Source organism: Tamandua tetradactyla, chromosome 2 (assembly GCF_023851605.1).
Source record: "Tamandua tetradactyla isolate mTamTet1 chromosome 2, mTamTet1.pri, whole genome shotgun sequence".
Classification (NCBI taxonomy): domain Eukaryota; kingdom Metazoa; phylum Chordata; class Mammalia; order Pilosa; family Myrmecophagidae; genus Tamandua; species Tamandua tetradactyla.
Window position 1 is genome coordinate 113,171,076 of NC_135328.1, and position 13,030 is coordinate 113,184,105.

The following is a 13,030-nucleotide window of genomic DNA, read 5'->3' on the forward strand; positions in this document are numbered from 1 at the left end:
TAGCAAACTAAATGGGTGAACACTAAAAATAATTTAAACATTTAGAAAAATATAATTTTAGAGCTAGAAGAGATTATAGAGAATATCCTACCCTCTTTCTCCCCCTTTTTAACAGATGGGAAAACTGTTTTATCAAGTATGGTGACTTGCCCAAAATAATTACTTGCTTTATTATGCCAAATCTGGCTTGCTCTCCTTTCAAGACCATGCTTCAATTACCTGATATGATGATTTATACGTTGTAGGGCACCGTGAGATGGAGTTTGTTAATACCCATCAGTTGTAATCATCGTGCTCTCTAGCTGAAGGTTGGATACTTCATCAAACTATCTCAGAACCCCAGAGCAGATGGAGAGTGAACTCACTTGACAGTGAGGGAGGCAACAAGAGATTCTCCTCAAGGCTTTCCTTCCAGCCCCTTGCAGGGCCACTCAGTAACTGTTTAGGGTGGTTTCAGAGAGGGGTATTTCCACATGCTTTGTATTTTTGCCCAGGGAAGAAATTTAAAGACCAGTCATAATCTGCTGCCGCTTCATTTCCATCTCTTCCTCCTCTTCCTCCTCCTCCTTCCACTGTCTCCTTCCCCTTTTCTTTCCTCCTTCTCCTCCCTCTCCTTCCTCTTGCCCGCTTCTCTCTCCTCTCTTCCCCCTCCTCCTTCTTCTTCTTACCTCATTTGGCTCACTATGGACAGATTTCTCCATAACCTTTTATAGAAACATAAAGCAAGGAACTAAGATTTGTAAAGAAATGTGGTGTACCATTTGATAGGAGATTTGCAGGCATTATGATATCCTTTCTCTTGGAAAGGACACAGAGATCTTGGCAAATTCTGCTTAAGAACAATAGTCATTATCTCTGAATTCCATCTGTTTCCTTTAAGAAGGAAGATCATTTTGTAGGAGTTTTGGGGGCTTTAAGTTTTATAAGAAAGGAGATTTTTCTAAGGCTTTCCTATTATACCAGGGTCATAAAATATATTTAAATCCCAGTCAGACTGTTTCTAAATATCAGTCCAGTTTTCTTTCTCTACATTATATTGCCTTTTATAAATAACAAAAGTTTGTAAATTCCCATTAAATTAAATTAAAGCCCATTCTGTCTAAATTCTTGTGCTGGTTTGAAAGAATTTATATACCCTAGAAAAGCCGTGTTTTAATCCTAATCTCATTTTGTAAAGAGCTGCTTCTTCTAATCACTATTCAGTACTGTATATTGGAAGCTTTAATCAGATTATCTCCATGGAGATGTGACTCAATCAAGTGTAGGTATTAAACTTGATTACATGGAGATTTGTCTCCACCGATTTCAAGTTGGTCTTGATTATTTTACTGGAATCCTCTAAAAGAGGAAGCAGTTTTTGGAAAAGGCTTGAGATTCTGAGAGAGCGGAGAATGACAACAGAACGACAGGAGAAAGCCACGAGATTCCGAGAGAAACAGAGTTCACCAGCTAGTGACCTTTGGCAATGAAGAAGAACGACCCTGGGGGAGCTTCATGAAACAAGAGGCCTGGAAAGAAAGCCAGCGGACTTTGCCCTGTGCCTTTCCAGTTGAGAGAGAGACCCTGAACTTCATCGGCCTCCTTGAATCAAGGTATCTTTCCCCGGATGCCTTAGACTGGACATTTCTATAGACTTGCTTTAATTGGGACATTTTCATGGCCTTAGAACTAGAAACTTGTAACTTAATAAATTCCCTTGTTAAAAGCTGTTCCGTTTCTGGTATATTGCATTCCAGCAGCTAGCAAACCAGAACAATTCCCAAGAATCTTAATCCTTTCTTTCTTTTAACTTGTTGAGGTTTAGAATGAGTCTACTGCCTTGCACTCTTGAGGTTTTGTAATTTCCAACAATATGGAAATAAATATCTTGACTGTAAATTTATTAATTCCTTCATTAAATGATATTTATCAAGAAGGCACTCTTTTGGGTTCTGGTATTATAGCAATGAACAAAACAAATAATACATTTCTGTCTTCACAGAGTCAATATTCTAGAGAAGTGGTGGGAGGGGGAGAGAAACAATGAATACATATACAAATTAATATGCAGTATAGTGTCATGTAGTACTAATGCTTATGACAAATTAATCAGGCTATGGCTATGGAGAGTAATGGATATGCTGGAAGTTACTACAAGGGTAGCCTTCAGTTGAATTTGATCTAGTACCTATATGTTGTTGCTGAATGCCACTGTTATGTGGATAAGGAGGGTAGAAACAGTCTTTCCAATAAAGCTTTTTTTATTCTAATTCAAGTAGAGACTTGAATGAGGAGAGAGAATAAGCCATGCAGATTATGTAGAAGAAGGCAAAAGGAACAGCAAGTGCGAAGGCCGTGAGATCTGATATGTTTAAGGAATAGCAAAGAAACCAGCGGGACTGTAATGGAATGAACAAAAGGGAGAGTGGTAGGAGGATGAGACCAGAGAAGGGGAAGGGGTTAAGGTCATGTTGGGTCTTGAATCTAGGTAAGGACTTCAGAGGTTCCCTCTCTTCCCCTCCCCCCACCCCAACAAAGGAGTTGAGAAGCCATTGAGGGGTTCAGATTTACTTTTTAATTAAGACTTCCAGCTTCTACGACAAGACTGGAATGCATTGAGAGCAGAAGTAAAACTTGGGACCAGATAAGAGGCTATTGTAATAATCAAGGCGACCCATGATGGTGGCTTAGCCAGATGATAAAAGTGGAGTTTTATATTTGGGACACATTTAAAAGATAAATCTAACAGTATTTCAGTATTTGCTAATAATTTGGATATGAATTGTTTGAGACAGAGAGACATCAAGGATAACTGCAGAATATTTGGCATCAGAAAGTAGGTGAATTTATTGAGACGGGTAAAACAAGAAATCCGTTTTTGACATGTTAAATTTGAGATGACTGTTAGTTCCCCAAGTGGAGGTATTTAGAAAGCAGTGGGATACAAAAATCAAAGCTCAAGTAAGAGGTCAGTGGTGGAGATACATATTTGGATGTGTTCACAGTATTGATGATATGTAAGATCATGGAACTGATGAGGTAGCTTATGGACTGTATCGATAAAGATTTCCTGCATGAGGCCAGGGCACTCCAGCATTTTGAGGTCAGGTAGTGAGGAGATGCTGGCAAAGAGACCAAGAAAGAATGGCTAGTGAGGTAGGAGGAAAACCGGGAGTGGGGTCACCTCCCAGAAGTCAAGCAAACTCTGTAAATTTGTATATGATCTCTGAGCAATCTTTGGCACACTGGATGTATTTCCTTCTTTGCTATAAATACTGCATTGCATTTAATTGTTAATCTGGTGGCATCCAATGAACCATTCCTCCTGGTAGTCAAGACCATATATAGTCCTCTTACAAATAGATTTGGGGCTTGACTGAAATGACATTAACAAAATGTGATGTAAGCAGAGGCTTGATAAATACTTCTACACTGAGGCTCATCTCTTGGAACACTTGCCCTGAGAATCTAGCCTCCATGTACAGATGCCCCAAGCAAGGCACCATGCATGTGGGTGAAGTCATTTTAGATATTACAGCCCTGGCTACTATCTGACTATGATTGCTATGAAAGATCCCAAGCAAGGCCACAGAAGAATCTCCCAGCTGAACCTCAGGCATCCCTCAAAGTTATAAACAATTAAAATGGTTTTGTTTTGAGCCACCAACTTTGGGAGTTTTGATGTACATCAATAGGTAAGTGAAACATTGGCTTTGTGTTTGTAGCAAAGTCAATCATTTTCAGATTTATATACTGTATTTCTGGGCCCTATTTATTTAACGAACTTTAACATTTACCCTGGTGTCACCTACATAAATATACAGTATGTTTTAAGTTTTAGTAGAATTGGCTCTGGAAAACAAGTTGGGTGTTTTCTTCTGAATTAGCAGGATTTCCTTTTCTCCCTACCCTTCCACTGAGTCCCTTCTCCTAATCCCTGTGTCACTAGAACCCCACCTCTCAATTCTGGCTGTCTCACCAAACGACTGTGTCATCTTAGTGGTCATTTCATACTTTCTTGGCTTTGATTTCTCTATACAAAGAATAGGAATTTTTTTAAACCTTTTTATACTTACATGGCACAGGTTTTTTTTTTTAATTGTGGATATATATATATCATGTGTATACGTATGTATCATAAAATTTGCCATTTCATCCAATTTTAAGTGTACAATTCATTTACCACATTTTGTCTATACTTGTATCTGTTGGGCATCTGACTTGTTTCCATCTTTTGGCTATTGAAAATAATGCTATTATGAACATCAGTGCAGAAGTATTTGTTTGAATCCCCACTTTTGGTTCTTTTGGGAACACAGGAGTGGATTTAGTGAGTCATGTGGTAATTCTGTTTAACTTTTTGAGGAACCACCAAACTGTCTTTCATAGCTGCTGTGCTATTTTATATTCCCATCAACAATGCATGAAGTTTCCAACCATTTCTCCATATGCTTGCCTATATATATATATTATATATTTATATTTATATTTATGTATATATTTACATTTATATATACAAAATGCCATCCTAGTGAGTGTGAAGTGGTATCTCATTATCTCATTGTGGTTTTGATTTGCATATCCCTAGTGATTAATGATGTTGAAAAGCTTTTCATGTGCTTATTGGCCATTTGTTCTCTTTTTTTTTTTTGAGAAATATCTATTTAGGTCTTTTGTCCATTTTTAAATTGGGTTGTAGAAGTTCTTTATTACTTTGAACATTAAATTCTTACCCTTATATGATTTCTGAATAATTTCCTTTGTTCTCTAGGTTGTCTTTTCACTTTCTTGATAATGTCCTTTGATGCACAGAATTTTAATTTTTATGAAATCCAATTTTTCTATTTAAAATTTTGTTGCTCATGTTTTTGGTGTCATGTCTAAGAATCCATTCAGACATAGTTATTTGAGATTAAAACTAAATGGAGGCAACTTGCAAATAGCTTACTTTTCAAAAATGAATATGTCTGTTTTTGAAAACTTAAACGTTCCTTTTCCTATAAAAACAATGCTATAATTTGCATATTTAATTTTGGTCAAATATTATCATTATCATTCATTCATTCACTCTTTCATCTTATTTTGAGACCTCCTATTTCATTGGTATTGTGCTAAGCACCGGTAAAGAAGAGGTGAGCAAGAGAGATATGGTCCCTGACTTTGTGGAATCTTGAAGCAGTCAGATACCCACCAACTAACTAATTACAGATTTAGTTATTTGATAACAGTGGAGATAGAGATTGCATAGTAGTAGATCTGACCTGTTCTGGGGGTCAAATTGGTCCTCCCAGAATATTATAATTGAGACTGAAGAATGAATGGCGGAAGATAATCTAGAATGTAGGTTTCAAGTGAGCCAGATTCTGGGCACCTATGGGGCATAAGATGTGAGAGCAGAGACGCAAGAGGATTTTAAACAATGTCATTGCTGTTTAAGAATTGAAGTCTTCCATAATCATCTGAGATGCAAATAAAATTATAACTACTTTAAAATTACTTTCACAGCTTCCTCGAATGTGAATCCCTTCCTTTCCTGGGCCACCTGAGTCCCCGACCAACATTAAAGTGCTTGTATGCACACTGAGTATTTTTTTTTTCTTTGTATGTGTATGGTAGGGGTCAATTTCATTCTTTTTCCATGTGAGTATCCCCTTATTGCAGCACATTTTGTTGAAAAAAATTTTTTTGATTGGTTTGGTTTTTTGTTTGTTTGCTTGTTTGTTTGGGAAGTGCATGGGCTGGGAATCGAACCTGGGTCTCCCACATGGCAGGCAAGAATTCTACCACTGAACCACCCCCCCACCCCCCCCACACTGAGGTTGTTTTTCTCCATGAGAAATGGTCAACAGTGATTACCGCTGGTGTGTGAGATTTGGAATTGAGAAATGGGAAAGGAGATTTTTGTCTTTTACCATGCGCTCTTCTGTACTTTAGGATGTGTGAAGTTCTTCTCTCAACCATGCATTCTTTATAATTATTTTTAAAATGTGGTCTTGCAGCATTGAAGTGAATGAGTTGGAAAGTGAGTCAGGGAGATCTGTTGGGACACCCTTATTTCAGACTTGAAAGTTTGGACTGAGAAGTTGAGAAAAAAAATAATGAGTGATGTTGAGGGATCTTTAGGAGGTAAAATCCACAAAGATTTGGTGGAGTGTGATGGAGGTAAAGGAAGACATCAGAGATAATAAAAATATTCCTGGCTTGCACAGTTGGACGAATGGTGGTGTGGGTCATGGAAATGGGGAAGGCTGGACAAGGACCAGATTGGGGAGAGGAAACACAGATAATTGAATTCAGTTTCTCTCTCTTGCTTGCATTCCGTCTCTTAGTTACAGGTAGTACAGGGCTTTCTGCGATTCCCCCTTGTCTTTTGTTGTGTGTGTGTGCGTGGTCCAGGAATCAAACCTAGGTTTCCTGCATGAAAGCCGAGCACTCTACCAATGAACAACCCGTGCAAACCTCCTTGTCTTTTGGGGGGCTTTTATTTTGAGGAAACTTGATCAGTAAATGAAGTAAATGTAAGAATAAGTAAAGGGCTAATATAGAATATGAAAATAACCAGCCTGAAATTTCAGAATACAAGCATTGTGTCATGGTGTGGTCTTGTTTAAAGCTCATGTTTTAGTATAGACATGCATAGTTTTCCTCAGAGTTTTGTTACACAAATGCAGAACTGCAGTTACATTGAGGTTTAAATGATTGTGGGGGAATCTAACTACCGTTTATAATGTAACTTCTACTAGATTTTTCTTTCGAGGTTTGGACAGATTTATTGAAACATATAGGGCATTAGCAGAGAAATGCATTCAGCAGTGTATTACATATTCCCACTACCTTGAATGTATCATTTGAAAATTATATTTCATAACTAAGCCTTTGGCTAAAAAATAAAAGAAGAATCATTTAGCACATTTGTTAAAGACCAAAAACAACCAGATTTTGAACATGAAAAAAGATCAAGGCACTGAATTAAGCAGCAGCAATCTCTGCTAATCTAGAATCCCATCATGTTGAAAGTAGAGGTTCTGTGTGGAGCCAATCCTTTGCTACAGCAATCAGAAGAAATGGAGGCAGGCATGCCCTTCAGAGGTGGTGGCAGAGCTAGCAGGACAGTAGGGCTGGTCTGGTCAGGTGAACATGTCTCAGAGGCAGCAAGAGCAGAGAGCTGTCCCACAGGCTATGAGGTAGGTGGATGGGCCCAGGTCAGCCCTTCTTTGGTCTTCCACGACATACAGTATAGTTTTAGGAGGCTCCTGAGGTCCACTCCACCAGCCATACCCCAGGTATCGTTGGTAAGGGTACCTCTGAGGAGATGGATGGGGTCCCCCCATAGGCCCTGGAGGATAGGACCCAGGCCCCGTTGGTGGTTGTGGGTAAGGTGAGTACAGGCTGTTGGATCAGGGCCCAAACATATATGGTGGACAGTTTCCTGGTTTCATTAGGGACGGCAAACTGTACCTCTCTCCGCTCCTCCCTGTTCTGCTTGCTCCCCTAACAGATTGGAACTAGTCTGCTTGGGATTGGATGCAAAGGGAAAGCCCTTCTACTAGATTGTAAGCTCCTTGTAGGCAAGAAGGTCACTTTAGACATCCACATATAGTGGTGTCTTGTCCCAAAGTAGGTACCCCACAAAACTTACCGAAGGATTAGATTGAACAAAAGAAAAATTCCAAGAGGAATTTTACCATCTGAGACAATATTGAAAAAGGGATGGGATTCTTTATGGATACTTTTTTGGGGGGCATATAAATTGGTTCATGGTCTAAAAAAGTTCACAGTCTAAAAAGACCTCAATAATTCTGGCATCTACAGTTTAGGAATTGTTTTATAATTGAGGTGGAATTTAGCTTCAGGAATCTGAATTCATCACCTAGAACCTTAATCACTACAATATAATAAGGCACAAAGAGCTGGAAAAAAAATAACAAAGTTTTGTTAAATTTGTTCTACATTTCTGTGAAAAATACACATTTAAGATTGCTTTAGGTACAGAGCATTAGTCCATATTCTCCAGGCCAGACTGACATAAATACACCTATAGGGAAAATCTTTGTGGTTTTATTTTTAAAGCTGAGGTGAGGAAGGGGAATTCTTCTCATATGCTTATATGTCACTGTACTAAACATTTATATGCCTCATATAGATAATTTGCAGCCAAATTGTACTCTGGGGTGCTGAGGAGGGCAGGTTAGGATGCGTCTCATATCTCTAGTTTTGACTTATTCTGAAGTGGTGCTGAAAATGTGCTCTGAATCAATTTGGGCATCAGTGATAAAGATATCTGACTCTACTTGAGCATTTGTTCACCCCAACCTGGTACTGGTAATATCGAAACAGAATTTGGGTGATGTGGGGAAGGGCAATTGTCTTTTCTTTATGGTTCTGGAGGGTGTTGGTTGCACACTGTGCAGAGGCTGCAAGAGAAATCATACAAGTTTCATACTAGAAGAACTTCAAATGTAGTAAGAATAAGAGAAATGAAAAAGAAAGGTTCAGTACTAATTGAACACATCTGTAAAGGTCCCTAACTGGTTGACTGAGCATATTGTCCATGTCTAGAAAATAAAAGAAGATAAAATAATACAGTGACATAAAATTTTTATGAAGTATTTTTAATTATGAAATTATGCATGATCAAGGTAAAAGAAAATCCAGCTATTAATAAATTTAAGGTAAAAATAAAGAAAACTCTGATTTTAGGCCCATATCCTAGGTAACAGTTCAGAATTTCTTATGTTTAGTTATAGTAATGGTTAATTTTATGTGTCAACTTGGATAGATTATGGTGTCTGATTATTTGGCTTAACAGACCTGCTTATTAATGTGAGGGTATTTAAGGTGTGATTTGCATCAATAATCAGATGATTTCCTGTATAGTCAACAAAGGATATTGCCCTCAGCAATATGGAGTCATCCTATACAATCAGTTGGTAGTCTTAACAACCAAAACTAAAGATTTCAGAGGTCAAAAGAGGAATTGAGATTCAACTTCAGCACTGGCTCTTATCAAAGTTCCAGCTGGCCAGTTTCCCCTGGTGAAGTTGGACTAAGGATTTCAGCATCACCTTTATAGAAATTTCCACTTCCAGCCTCCCTTATGGAGATTAGACTTGTCAGTTCCCACATGTGTTTGACCTGATTCCTTGTAATAAACATCTTTACAAACACACACACACCCTGTAGGTTCTGTTTCTGTTAACACAGGTTTTGGTAGAGGGAGTGGGTACTTCTATAGAAATTACCGGAAAATCTGGACGTGGCTTTGGAATTGGGCAATGGTTAAAGCCTGGAAGAATTTGGAGGCACTTCATAGAAAAAGCCTGATTGTTTTGAAGAGAGAATGGGTAGACATATGGACCTTAAGGGTGATTCTGGAGAGGACTCAGAAAAAGTGATGACAGACACTGATAAAATTTCTATCATCTTAGGCATATATATATTATGAATAGAATGTTGGTAGAAATATGAACATGGAAGGTACTTCTGGTGAAGTCATAAGGAAATGACGAACATGTTTTTGGAAACTAGAAGAAAGGTGATTCCTGTTGTTGGAAACTGGAGGAAGAGTGGCATAGATCTTGGTGAAATTGTGTTCTGATACCAGGTGGAAGGCAGAACATATAAGCAATAAACCTGAATATTTAGCTGAGGAGATTTCCAAGTTAAGCATGGGGGGTGTGGCCTGTTTTTTCCTTGCTGCCCTTAGTAAAATGCAAAAGGAAAGAGATAAACTAAGGACTGAATTTTTAAGCAAAAAGAAATAGATTCTTGATGATTTGGAAAATTCTTAGACTATTCAGATAGTATGCTCTGAGACTAGAGCCCAAAATATCCTTAGCATGGTATTTCCTGAGTACCTGGTAAGTGCGTCCACAGAGAATGGGGCTTCATGTGAGGGTGTAGCTAAACAAACATTTGCTAAAGAGGTGTGTGTATTGGGGTCTGACACATGGATTCAAACTCAGAAGAAGTTAGAATTGTAGATGCCATTATCCAGTAAGGATCTGTGGAAGATCTTCTGTTTGATGGCTTGATCCCCTTGATCTGTGCAGAAAACCAACAAAGCTTTTGTGAATTTGTAACAGTAGAAATATTGCCAGCCAGAGCTGAAAGGAACAGAGACAGGGCAAAAAGAAGGAAGAAAGATCTCAAGAATAGAAGCGTGGATGCAAAGATCTGAGCTGAAAGGGCCTCTTTGGATCCACCACCATAGCATTTGGAAAGGATGAGCCCACCCCAGTGTTCAGAGAGCATATGGCTGCCACATCAAAGTTTAGAGAGGGTAGGGCCTACACTGATTTTGGGGAAAGTTGTGGTTGCTGCCCTAGTGCATGGAAAGAATGGGACTGCCACTTCAGCAGGCTCAGAGGACAAAGTATCGAACCATAAATGACTGCCAGAACTTGGACTCTAATGGCGTTTGCCCTGCCTAGACTTGATTTGGATCCATGAGTCCCTGCCGTTGGTTTTTTTTCTTTTCCAGTGTGTCCCATCTGTCCTATCCCTGCCCTACCATTATATTTTTGGAACCAGATAACTTGTTTTCTAGGATTCACAGGTCCACAGATGGAGAGGAATTTTGCCCTAGGATGGACCATACCTATAATTGATTTTGATGAAATTTAGGGCTTACAGTTGTTAATGAAATGGTTAAAGACTTTTAGGATGTTGGGATGGGTGACTGTATTTTGCATGTGGAAAGAACATGTTCGCTTGAGCAGAGTATGTTGAATGAAATGTCAGAAGCAAAAAGAAAACTATTATCTTACCTGACTCATATGGACTGACCATAATACACAAACTTGGAGAAATGAAGTTGAGAGCATGGGTTATCAGACTGGGGCCCATTATAGAGGGTCTTAGATTATAAGCTTGTAAAGCAGTCACCATCTACGCAGGACTTGTAGCTGTTATTTCTAAATTCTGAGATACTGGGTTGCTTTGTATAACCTGGCTGTTCCCTGAAACTTCGGGTTATTTATGTGACAGCTAAGACTAAGAGTTAGAGCACTGAAGCTATGAAAGTCAGCCTTATCCCATACAGCAACTGTTCAAAAAGTAGGAAGAGCAATCAGATTTCAACTAGAGATATGAATGAAGCTGATCTGGATCAGACTAAGGTAAATAATAATACAGAGTAAAGGATGATATTGTCCATATTTTAAAACTTTGACTTATGTGTGACACCAAAGGATGAAATGTATATTTGGTGCAAAATTTATATTTTGGGTACTACATTATCTAATTTAACTTGTGTGGTCACTTTATTTGAACACCATAATTACATGGAATCTTGAACAGGGCGTGAGATCTTGTTGATTTATACACATTAGTGTGATGCCCTGATATACCCCAGAGTAATTTGGGCAGAGAATAAAAAAGTATTTGCAAAGTCCCCTTGGGGTACTGGGGAGAAAGGAGGAAATATTAAACTTTCCCACCTGGGGAATTCCTGATATTCTCATAAGCAGTGCGTCAACCAATTCAATAGGCTAAGCCTTCTGTCTTGAGGTTCACCCCTATGAAACTTATTCTTGTAGAGGTGAAGATAAGCCTACTGATAATTATGCCTAAGAGTCACCCCCAGAGAACCTCTTTCATTGCTTAGATGTGGCCTCTCTCTCTAAGCCAACTTGGCAGGTGAACTCACTGCCCTCCCCACTATGTGGGACATGACACTGAGGGGTATATATTTCCCTGACAAGGTGGGACAAGACTCCTGGGATGAGCTGGAACCTGGCATCATGGGATTGAGAAAGCCTTCTTGACCAAAAGGGGAAAGAGAGAAAGGAGGCAAAGTAAGGTTTCAGTGGCTGAGAGATTTCAAACAGAGTCGAGAGGTTATCCTGGAGGTTATTCTTATGTGTTATATAGATATCCTTTTTTAGTTTATGGTGTATTGGTGTGATTAAAGAAAAATTCTTGAAACTGTTGAACTGTATTCCATTAGTCTTGATTCTTAAAGACAATTGTATGACAATACAGCTCTTACATTGTGACTATGTGATTGTAAAAACCTTGTGTCTGATGCTCCTTTTATCCAGGGTATGGACAGATGAGTGAAAAATAAGGATAAAAATATATAATAGGGAGGATAAGGGGTAAAAAATTGCATAGATGGAAATACTGTTGGTCAGAGTAAGGTGTACAGGATGTAAGAGTTTTTATTTCTTTTTCTGGAGTGATGCAAATGCTCTAAAAATAATCATGGTGATGAATAAACAGCTATGTGACGATACCAATGTGTGAGCCAATGATTGTATACTTTGGATGGACTGTATGTGTGTGAAGATATCTCAATAAAAATATTTTTAAAAAATACATAGAAAGGGATAGAAATGGTAAGAGGTTAAAATTTTCAATAAACATTTAACATACGTTAAGCCATATGAATCAATAAATATGAATGAGTTCTTAAATTACATGCACATTAGAGACATCCATTCTGTCCCATGTGTGCTCTGCTAAATAAAAATCAATGGAGGTTCACAGACTAATTGATGAGTTTACAGCTAAAACCAGTCACATTTGTCCCAGGGTTTTTCTAATTGACCCTCTTGGTTCAAACCTCAGCTCTGGTCCTCAAAAATCATGCCATCAATAGGGAAGGCTGATGGGGCAGAGAGGAAGGGATGGAAGGCAAAGGGATGCAGGAAGGGAAGGAAAAAAGAAAGGAGAGAAAATATATGAACATCATGTATCCCAGGATTCATGTAGTGTGGTTCTTCCACCCCACTGAGACCCTATACAAAGTAAGTGCTTTGTCTCTTTCCCCTTACTTCTCACTTTGTGTTTTAAATTGACCAATAAACCATGTGACTCTAGCAAAAAAAAACAAAGACATGTCTGTTTTGGGTCCAAAGAATAGATCCTGGTAGATTGAATCATGTTCCTCACAAAGACATGTTCAAATTCTAAGCCCTGGCACAGTGGGTGTGGACTCGTTTATAAATGAGGTCTTCAATTCCTAACCCCCAGTCCATTGGATTTATTTGCTCATTAATCAAAGAGTCCATTAAGATGGGGCCAAACTGAATCAAAGTGGGCCTTT

General features: G+C 38.6%; 1 pseudogene; it reads right to left on the minus strand.

The window, feature by feature from the left end:
• Positions 1-7,106: 7,106 nt before the first annotated feature.
• LOC143661508 (cysteine-rich and transmembrane domain-containing protein 1 pseudogene) lies at positions 7,107-7,418 on the minus strand (annotated as a pseudogene).
• Between the last annotated feature and the right edge of the window lie 5,612 nt (positions 7,419-13,030).